General features: G+C 45.6%; 1 long non-coding RNA gene across 1 annotated transcript; it reads right to left on the bottom strand.

Annotated features, from left to right (window-relative positions):
* Nucleotides 1–2,503: 2,503 nt before the first annotated feature.
* Nucleotides 2,504–8,110, bottom strand: LOC131921229 (uncharacterized). The gene is made up of 3 exons (XR_009381903.1): nucleotides 7,394–8,110; nucleotides 7,033–7,168; nucleotides 2,504–5,093 (listed from the first exon to the last, which is right to left on the bottom strand). It is a non-coding gene; the product is annotated as an uncharacterized LOC131921229 (long non-coding RNA).
* Between the last annotated feature and the right edge of the window lie 555 nt (nucleotides 8,111–8,665).

Genomic DNA, 8,665 nt, shown 5'->3' with positions numbered 1-8,665 from the left:
AGTAGTTCTGTGAAGTCCGGAACACCTACGCTAGCTTCAGCTCTGAAGACCTGTGTGCTCCTAAGTTCAAGGGTCGGGTTCTCTAAGACAGAAGTAACACCCCCCGAAGTCTGTCTTCATCTTCTGAGTCCACAGATGACGACCTTCCTGGGAGCCTGGACACCCAAGGGGGGTGAAAACTAGGCTCTTTCATTAAAGGAGAGGAGACCTAAGGAAAGCTACTTTCCAGGGGTGGCACGGCCTGGGTGACAGGCCCAAGTGTAAAGAGCACAGTCTGCGTGCACTGCTGTGTCGGTGAACAGACTAGTCTGAATCAACCCCTCTGAACTCCTCCAACTAGGGAGAGCAAAACCAAAATTCATCTGATCACCACTTCTGACATCCATGGCCTTTATCCCTTCATTCTGCCTTACAATTGCACAGGAGGCCATCTACTCGGCTGAGGGAACATTTTTATCACTCTCGGAAATGGTTTTTATTCAAGTTTGAAAGAGAAACATTTCATTTCCTTTCTCTCAAAGATACAGGAGAAAGCAGGTGTGTTTGTCTACCCAGGATTCCTTGGTGTGGAAACCCTATCTCCCCATATGCAGTCCCAAGGCTGTCCTGGGGACCCCAGGTTACCCATGGAATGATTCAGTCAATAGTGAAAGGTTCCAGGACAGCTGGGGCAGCTGTCTTTCTGTCGTGGACTGTGGGTGCTGATTGAGAGGTGAGAAATTAGATGGAGAGAAAGAATTCTGCAATGGGTGAGCCTTTTTCTCGTCCTAAAGACATCTTCCTTCCTTCCTTCCTTCCTTAGAAACCTTGGGAATGGAAGGACCCAATAAATTCCCTCTGCCTTAAATCTAGTTTGACTTGGATTTCTGTCCCTTGCAACCAAGTGTAATAATATAAAGAACTAAACATTTAAATTGCTGCCTTGACCTCCCACGGAAGGCGCCCACCTGTGCCAAATGCATATCCCTCTCTTAGAAAGGTCTCGGCTTCTTTTATACCAATAAACATGTTGCCTTGGAGCCTCGGTCCTCTGCATTGAACTCATTTCTTTCTTTTGGGCTCTGTCCCTAGCACAGACATGAAGAAAATGTGATTGCTCTCTAACTGCAGTACCTTTCTCCTCAGAGATGTGTATTTAGTCACAAATGACAATGTGCCCAGGTATCCCAAGTGCATCCTGGTCTTCCTAGTGATCAGCCTATACCTGGATGTGTACAATGCTGTTACTTCAAACAGTGGTTCTGAAAATAACTGTGTAGTCAGGCATGGTTGCTCACACACCTATAACCTCAGCACTGAGAAGGCTGAGGCAGGAGGCTGCCAATAGCTATGAATTTGAAGCTACCCTAGGCTATACAGTGAACACCAGAACAGCCAGCCAGACTAAAGGGGTTTTTGTTTTGTTTTGTTTAGTTTTGTTGAGACAGTTCTCATTCTGTAGCCCAGGCTCACCTCAAACTCATGGCAATCCACCTTAGCCTTACCAACTGTTGGGATTCTAGACATGAGCCACCATACCTAGCTTCCTAGAGAGATTTTTAAACTACCAATGCCAAGGTGTCATCCCAGAGATTTGATTTTAACCTAGAAAAGAGGTCCAATTATCACTATTTTCAAAATTCTTTCCCACACAGTTAGACTGGCTGATTTCATTATATTTAAGCATGTCTTTAGTGATTTTTCTAAGGGCCCAAATTAGACTAACTTTGCTGCCCATGATTTTTGATGGTGGGGCTGGGAAAAAGCAGTGGGTTTCCTGAGAACACTGGATAATAAGGGTGCCGACCTGAAGAGTGGGCTGATTCTTTGGTGGGTTCTTGATATAATGGCATTATTGAAAGGAGCCAGAGGATGGGAGGTGGAGCCGGTTGTGTGAAGTCTGTCAACGTTCTCGGGGGAGGAGGGGTGTCTTATTTTGCTCTTGGGTCTTCCTGTATCGATTTCTGCTCCCTGTCCAGCATGAAGTTACAGCTCTCTTCTCACACATGCTCTCCACCTGTTGCTGGAGCCATGCTGCTCTGCCCAAGCACACAGGATCAAGCAATCACGAACCAAACCCTCTAAGACTGTGAACCAGATAAGTTCTTCCTCCTTTTTAAAGTGTTTTGGTCAAGTACTGTGTTCAGAACAAGAATAAAAGTCAATAATACAGATAGGGTCTTGCTGTGCTCGCCAGACTGGCCTTGATCTCTTGGTCTCTAGTGACCCTGCCTCAGCCTTCTTGGGTGTCTGGGCTACATGTACACAATATGGCATGCAGCCTGGGTTTTGGACTTCTAACCCCGAGAACCCTAAGAAAATAAATCTTGTTCAATACACTGTCTGTTGTACTTTGCTCCAGCAGCCCTAGGAAGCTCGTAAAGTGCCTAAGAAAACAAAGCAGCTAAGACCTTGTCAACAGTCACCTTTGATGTCACAATGGTCAGGAGAAACCCCCAGAAGTCTGAGTGGAAAGAAATAGTAACTCATTCTTTTTTTTTTTAATTTATTTATTTTAGTGTGTGAGGACAACTTGCAGGAGTCGGTTCGCTCCTTCTGTCCCATGAGCTGTGGAGATTGAACTCGGGTCATGAGGGTTAGCACCGAGCGTCTTCACCCCCTGAGCAATCTCACTGCCTAGTAAGTCATTTTTAATCTTCATGCAACTCTCGAAGTCAACACCAGCTGCTTTACAAAGACAGAGAAGAGATTTAGAACAAAATAGCGTATTTCCTAGCCCTGAAGGCAGACCCGAAGCATCTAGCAACCTAGATAGTGAAAAAAATTACTTAGAACAAAATTAATTTTTTTGCCATGAAAACGTATTTCTATTGGTTTCCACAGCAGCTTTGTTAGCAAGCTATGAAATACCCCAGCAGCCAGAAAACCCAGTTGCTTTCTGGGCCGTGGGACAAATGGCATGGATTAATTTATATATTCTATGTGATATCACAAAACCAAAAGTTGCCAATATCTAGGGATGTATTTCACTGCTTCACTCCAGGACCCTCTCTGTGGAAGGCCATGCTCCTGTGACTGTGAGATCAAACCTTGGCTTAAACACTACAACTGAGTATGACCTGATCATTCAATTACAATACAGTCCTTAGGCAGGGAGAGAGCTAGCAGAGGCCAGGGAAACTGATCTTGCCATAGTAACCTGAGAACTGGCTCACACACAGTTTATCACTCTGCTATCTATCTTCTAAACTCTCTTTTTTCTTCCAACGCTTCAACATCCCGTTTGTTTTCTTAAATATCCCAGACATTGAATATTTCTGTTCATGGTGATTTCTGCTCTCGGGGTAGAGGGATGTTTCTTTAAGAACTGAAGGAAAGTAACGAATAAGAGACTAAAAGGTTAAATTTACACATCTTCACCAGGGATGCTGGCTACTTTGGTTAAATAGAAGAATTTCCAGTTAAACTCTTCAAATTGGCTGTGAGTGTGGAGAAATCTCTTCAACTCTTTGTTCCCCCGTCCTCTTGGCTTCAAGGGAAGTGATGCTCACACTGTAATATGGGGGGTGTTCATGGATGAAACGATCCATCATCAAGACCCAATTAGGCAATGGCAATCAATGCCGACACTTCAGAATCTGATAAAAAAATACATTCTGCACACAGCTGACAACCTCTGGGGTCATGCCGACTAGCAAGGAACAGGCAGGCTCCACCAGGATGAATGGACACAGGAACTGAACAGGCAGAAGGAACATGGAGGCAGATGGCTCATAACATCTCAGGAGCATGCATGTCTACTCGGCATCAGACCATCTCCAGTTCTCACGGGAACCTGGGTCCTAGACTCTGGGAACCTGGGGCCTGGGCTCTAGTTCTCATGGGAACCTGGGTCCTAGGCTCTGGGAACCTGAGGCCCGGGCTCCAGTTCTCAGGGGAACCTGGGTCCTAGGCTCTGAGAACCCAGGGCCTGGGCTCCGGTTCTCAGGGGATCCCGGGACCTGGGCCTCTCTCATGAATCTAGAATACTATTAGTGAAAAGAAACAGCAATTTGATTTTTAAAAACCGACTGCCCTTATGCGCTCTTTTAAAAGGTATCACTTTCCCAAACAGGCTCTACAGACCCTCCTTTACAGAAAGGAGAGGAAACTGCCACAGACTCCATTCGGAAGAGAGAATGAGGAGAAGATTGAGCCTCCCTGGTTAATCGGAAGGGCCAACAAGGCAGGCGAAGCAAGTGAGAAAATTTAAGTTCAAAACAGAGACCACCTTTCCACTGCTCAGAGCTGAACACAACAGAACGTGTGCGTCTGTGTTCTCCTCCTCCTCGTGTGACGACTGCCACTCTGTCCCATGTCCACCTAGCGCTTCCTCCAACTGCTTCCACAGCCCTTAAACTCATTCCCTCACACAGCAAGTTCACCAGGCCTCTACCGTGTGCAAGGCACTATTCTATACACTGTGGACTCGGCAAACCTCCCGTAAGGGCTTATAATCTCCTCTCAAGAGCATGAGAGACAGTGCCAGTACCAGAAAGAAAGGGGTGTGTGTGTGTGTGTGTGTGTGTGTGTGTGTGTGTGTGTGTGTGCAGGGTCACAGCTGTAAGCAGGGAACCTAGTGAAGGCCTCAATGAGCAGGGATGCCACAGCGAAGTCTACAGAAGATATGGAAGAGCTGTGTGGATGGACACCTTGGGAAAGTGCACTTCCAGTAAGATACCTTCTCCCTGTTTGAAAAGACCAGTAAGACTGGAGTGGGGAGAGGAACAGAGAGGGAGAAGGAATGGCCTCGAGAGACCGGGGTGGCGGCCGTAGATCATGAAGACCTTTCGTCAGCAACTGCAACTCTGCATTTCACCCGGGATACAGGGGGCGGGGACAGACGGACAGATGGACGGACACGACAGTGGAGGGGAGAATGGAAGCCGATTATATGTGTGGGGTTTTTGTTATGTTTTTGTCTGACAGACAGAGTCTCACTATGTAGCCCTGGCTGTCTTGGATCTCGCTCTGTAGACCAGGCTGGCCTCGACTTCACAGAGATCCACCTGGCTCTTCTGGGATTAAAGGCGTGTGTCACTACATCCGGCAGAAGCACGGTCACCCAGAAGCGGCTGGTTTGGAAACGAACTGTCTCTTCTGACAGTCAGATCCTGTAAAAAGTAAGAAGACACAGTGAGGCACACCCACATCCCACTCTCAGCCACTTGGCCCCGGAGAATAAAATTTACCTCCACGCAAAAACCCCACACGATTTGTTCAGAGCGGGCGCATATGTCATCGCCCCAAACTGTTAACAGTCCCTCAAAAGAGGACTGACCAAAAGCCTGTGGTACATCCCCACCACAGATTACTACTCAGTTGTGAAAAGGAACAAACTATTGATTGTAGCTGGAAGTTTCTCCCGTCCTACCCGGCCTAAGGCCCCGTGTTTCTCTGGTCCCCACCTGGCCCCATGGTGGGGATCAATCTTTCCCACCGGAGTCCCACAGCCACTTGGTCCCAAGAAAACACACAGACTTATATTATTTACAAACTGTATGGCCTATGGCTCAGGCTTCTTACTAGCTAGCTCTTATAACCTAACTCAACCCATTTCTATTAACTGTTGTATCCCCACATGTTCGGTGGCATCCCATTACATGTTGCTCCTTGGACGGTGGGGTGGTTTGGCGTCTCCCTTTACTCTAGTTTCTCCTTACACTCTCTCTCTTGGATTTTCCTACGTGGTTCCATCCTGCCCTGCCATAGGTCAATGCAGCTTTATTTATTAGTCAATGGGAGTAACACATATTCACAGCGTACAGAAAGACATCCCGCAACAATTGATGCATACAACATACACAGGTCAGTCTCAAGGATATTAAACTAAGTGAAAAACCTCAAAAGGACATAGATTTCATGCAAAGTACACATATCGAGAGGAACACACGGTGTACTCCTTGCAAAAAATAGATGAAAGGTACCTGGAATTTCTTTATATCATCTTTTCAACCTCCTGTGAATCTAAAATAATCTTAAAAATGCTTTTGTTTTTCTAAAAAACATTGCAGAAAAAACAAAAACCACTGTGTTTCATCGGAACACTGTCACGTGGAATGATCCTCATTTTTGTAGTCCCCTGGCGGGACTCTCCCAATGTCTCTCGCTGTTTTGTTTTTAACTTTTCAAGCTTAGAGAAATGTTAGGCATCGGAAAAGGCTCCCCCCTTTGCCCGCTTCCCCTGGAAAATAAATCTATACATTCGTTAACCTTCCTTTATTCTACACTAATGTATAATTTCCTTTGAAACCATGAGGCTACCAAGTAAGCCAAATAAAATCTTTAACACCTTTGCTTTTGTGTCTGTATAAGAGTTATGGTTCTACCTTTCCTGAAAATTAGTTTTTAAGAACGCAAACCTGGTCATGTCACTCCCCAGCTTAACTCCCCCCGCCCGAGTCCCCACCGCAGTTAGAACGAGTCCTGGTGTTCTTCTGCTCAGCCTACACCTGCACTCAGACCCACCCACGTCTGCCATTTGCCTCACACTCCTCACCTCTTTCTTGCCTGCCTTTCTGCTCCTCCAATCACCCCATCTAACGGCATGGTACCTGTTGTCCTTTAGCCTGGATTGTTCTTATGGATTGGTTTTCTCCCAAAGTGAACTATCAGCCATTTGTCAAAGTTAACGCCCGTTGTCTTAGTTGGGTTTCCTCTGCTCTGATGAAACACCATGACCAAACACAACTTGGAGAGGAAAGGGTTTATTTGGCTTACACTTCTACATCACATTCTATCATCAAAGGAAGTCAGAACATGAATCTGGAGGCAGGAACTGTTTCAGAAGCCATGGAAGGGTGCAGCTTACTGGCTTACTCCTTGTGGCTTGCTCAGCCCTGCTCTCCTACAGCACCCAGAACCACAGGACCAGGGCTGGCACAACCTACAGTGAGCTGGGCCATCCAACATCAATCTGTAATCTAGAAAATGCACCTATTAGGTGCATTTGGGGTCTGGTCTTCAAAACGACTCCTCTATCTTATGTTAAGCTGACATAAAACTAATCAGCACACAGGTTTCAGGGTGTGCCTCAGGTGATAGAGTACTTACCTAGCAAACACAAGGCCCTAGTTCGACTCCCCATCAGTACAAAAACTCACAACCATAATCCCAGCACTTGAGAGGTACAGATAGAAGAGTCAGAAGTTCAAGGTCATCCTCTGCCACATAGCAAGTCTGAGGCTCCCTGGGTAACATGAGAGAAAAAGAGATAATATGAATGAGAACACTCTTACCCCATTCTTCTCAATAATTATGTCTCTCAACAAATATTTTTAACCTGGTGACTAATTTATTATCTGCTCCTCATTCCCTCAGTGGCCCCCAGAATCTGTTTCACCATTACATCCCTCAGAACCCATAAAGACACCTAACACATAGTGGACACACAGTACGTATTTTTGACTAATACCTGGGTGAATGGATGATGTATCTGGAGATAGTGAGATCTCCATCTCTGCCAGCCAAGCATGGTTTGTACAACCACGTGTCAGAGTTGTTACAAACCACAGTCACCGGTTCAGTCAGACTGCGTCCTTCCCTTCCAGGCCTATGTGTCTGATTCCAGAGCCACCACACCCTCCAGCTCTACAATAAACAAAGCCATTCCTCAGTCACTTTCCATGGAAAGACAGTACGCACACTCCGCCTGCTGCTGCAGCATCTCAGCATTAAAATGTTGAAGCTAATCAGACATTTAATTTCAAAGTGGAAGGTCATTATCTTGTCACAAAATTTTATTCCAATTACTTTTTTTTCTATTATACGAAATGAATTAAAAGTAGCACAAAACATTGGGAGATCAAACAGTCAATCAGAAGCTCATTAAATATCATTGAAATTGGTGCAATAAAAAGCATTTCCCATGGCTGAGTTATTATTTAAAAGCTATATTCTGGATGGCTCAAGGAGTTGACATCCTGCCAATCAAAAATGTACCCTGTCCACATACAGCCCCTTGGCTTTCAAAAGTTCGCCACCTCTTATTTTTGAGATAAGAGTAAATATCTAAAAAGATTTAAAGCAGGAATGTAATTGCCATCCTAGCAGACTCTGTAAGGCACCCAAGAACAGGCAGCAGCAAAGTCACTGTCCGATGATTTAGACCACAGAGCGGAGCAAGATGTTTACTGAGTGTTACTTACAAAGGACTGTGCAAGTGCTTGGCTCTATTACATTTGTACCAAGAGTTGTAAAGCAACGATTTGCATTCAAGGGGAAAAAAAAAAAACAGCTTATTCTTAGCCAAAGATGAGTGACCATGGTCCAGGACACAGATTCGGTCTTCTGAGTGACCATGGTCCAGGACACAGATTCGGTCTTCTCTGAACATGTTCCAGGTAGCCACAGCCACGGAACAAGGAAGGTGATAAACAGATACACAAAAACACTAGACAGCTGTGGAGGAGCTACTGCCAGGCAGAAAGTCCTTACAGGTTGAGATGTTAGAATTTCCTTAGCTTAAGAGATTGGCGGAAGCCAGAGGTCCACGAAGGTTAGTGACACACTGGGAGCTTAATCTGGTCACAAGGATGTCAGGCCAGACACAGGGGTTGAAAGTAAATGGCTATGAAGGATCCTAAGAGGCTCGGAGTACTTTTGGCCCTGAGTGTCCATCAATCCACAGCCACAGTGTTCTAGTCAGCCAAGGTCAAGCAGTCTGAGGATCTTTAATACAATAGAT

The sequence above is a fragment of the Peromyscus eremicus genome, chromosome 10 (genome assembly GCF_949786415.1).
Source record: "Peromyscus eremicus chromosome 10, PerEre_H2_v1, whole genome shotgun sequence".
Taxonomy (NCBI): domain Eukaryota; kingdom Metazoa; phylum Chordata; class Mammalia; order Rodentia; family Cricetidae; genus Peromyscus; species Peromyscus eremicus.
This window is presented reverse-complemented; position numbering and strand designations above follow the sequence as displayed.